The following is a 2,424-nucleotide window of genomic DNA, read 5'->3' on the forward strand; positions in this document are numbered from 1 at the left end:
GAACAACCACTGGAAATACTTGGACAGTTGTCAGCAGACGACAGACACAACTATAGAGCACTGGTAGCGGCTCTAGGACTCAGGTACGGAACCTAAAATCAGTCAGAAATCTACAGGGCTAGGTTTAGGACGAGAATCCGTGCTAAAGGGGGGAGCCTGCAAGAGCTGGCACAGGACTTGGAAAGCATGGCACACAAGGCCTACTCAACTGCACCACCCGATCTCCTCAAGTTGTTGCTGAGGGATCAGTTTGCCTTGGACAGTCAACAACTTAAGATACAAGTGAAGCAAGCACACCCCTCTACCATGCAGGATGCAATGGCCAGAGCTCTCGGATTTGAATCCTACGTTAAGTCCAGCACAGAGGTACCAAGGTTGGTACAGTCATCTTCTGGATTTAAGGCCAGAAAAGGTCAGCTTTCAGAGACATTTGAGGGACTTTGCTGGCACTGTAACAAACCTGGGCACAAGAGAGCTCAATGCTGGAAACTTCAACACAGGGAAGATGCCACGGCAGGAAAGGCTGCTACCCAGAAAGGTTGTTGGAACTGTGGAAAGCAAGGACATATGAGGAGCCAGTGTAAAAAGAATACTACCAATAAGTCAGCTTCGGGGAAACCAGTAGTGGTTGGTGTTAAGGGATGCCCACCAACCCCCATTGTGAAAGTCCCAACAGCTAAGTGTAAAATGGCAAGCACACATAGTGTCTACGTGACAGGAAAGCTGGATGGCCAAAAGTGCAACTTTGTCACAGATTCTGCATCTCAGCAAACCCTTGTAAGTATCAAGGTGCTAGATCACAATAGGAGTACCAGAAGCCATACAGAAGCTCTGTGGTGCGACAGGACATTATACAAGGTTGTGGGAACCAGTGTGGGTAACTATTGAGCTCATGAGCATAAAGGACAGACACAAAGTATACTTGGCTGACATTGAAGACCCATGCATATTAGGGTTGGACTATTTACTACCAAGGAAGTGTCTAATTAATTTTGATAAAATGACGTTTGGGAACAACAAAAGCCAAGTTCTGGTAAGTGTTAAAAGAGAGGTTGAACTAACCAGGTGCCATCAAGCTGAAGTCAAAGTGACTGAAGGATTTGATGATGGTGAAGTGGAACCAGTATAGATATTAAAGCAGAGCAGGAGAAAGACCAAGATTTGAAGCTAATAATTGATTTTCTACAAGCAAGTGTTTTGTACCCTGTGACAAAGAACTATTGGGCACAATGGGACCAGTTGAGGCTTGAAGATAGTATTCTTGTCCAGAGATGAGAAAGTGACGACCTGGCAAACCGAGAAAATTACGGGAAGTTGTGCTGCGTCAATCCCATGATACTTTAAAAGGAGGACATCTCGGAGTTAAGAAGACATTGAGTCACCTACGACAAAGATTTTACTGGATAGGTATGAGGCAAGATGTGGATGAATGGTGCAGGACCTGCAGTACATGTTGTGCTAAAAGGGAACCCAAGCATAAGGAACGTGCTCCAATGAAGTTATATCAAGTTGGTGTACCAATGGAAAGAGTAGTTGTTGACATTGCTGGTCCTTTGCCCCAAATTCGTGCAGGAAACAACTATATTTGTGTGGTGATGGATTATTTCCCCAAGCGGCCAGAGGCATATGCAATACCAAATCAGGAAGCTACGACTGTAGCTTCGGCTATTAATGACTTCTTCTTCAGATTTGGTATGCCATATGAACTGCATTCGGATCAAGGCTGTAACTTTGAATCAGCTGTGTTCCATGAATGCTGCAAATTGTTTGGCATACGAAAGACCAAAACAACGCCACTTCACCCACAGTCTGATGGGATGGTAGAAAAGTACAACTGGACACTGGGACAGGAATTGGCAAAGTTTTGTAATAGTCGCCAAGATGACTGGGATGTCTTACTCCCTCCACTGTTGATGGCCTATATAACAGCAGAGCATGAAACCATTGGATACACTCCAGCAAAGCTGATGTTTGGTCAGGAACTTTGGTTGCCATTGGGCCTGATAACAAGATGCCCACCTTACGAAGAGTTGCCTGAAAATGTGCCAGAGTTCGTGAAAGTGTTATATGACAGAATGGATGATATTCATCATCATGTGCGTTCAAACTTACAAACGTTTGCTGATTCCATGAAGCTATGTTATGATAAGAAATCTACTGAAGTCAGCTTTGTACCAGGAGACAATGTGTGGTTGTATAATCCCAGGAAGACCAAAGGTCAGATTCCTAAGGTATCTTCTCTATGGGAAGTCCCATATGACACAGTGGATCGTCTGTCAGACGTGACTTTTCGAATAAAATGTGGTCGGCGAGGTATGCCCAAGGTGGTGCATGCCAACAGGCTTTGGCGTTATCACGATCTAGGACATTTCAGTTCGAATGAAGTGAACAACGTAACAAATGATGCTAGTGAAGACGTGTCAC

The sequence above is a fragment of the Limulus polyphemus genome, unplaced genomic scaffold (genome assembly GCF_000517525.1).
Source record: "Limulus polyphemus unplaced genomic scaffold, Limulus_polyphemus-2.1.2 Scaffold71, whole genome shotgun sequence".
Taxonomy (NCBI): domain Eukaryota; kingdom Metazoa; phylum Arthropoda; class Merostomata; order Xiphosura; family Limulidae; genus Limulus; species Limulus polyphemus.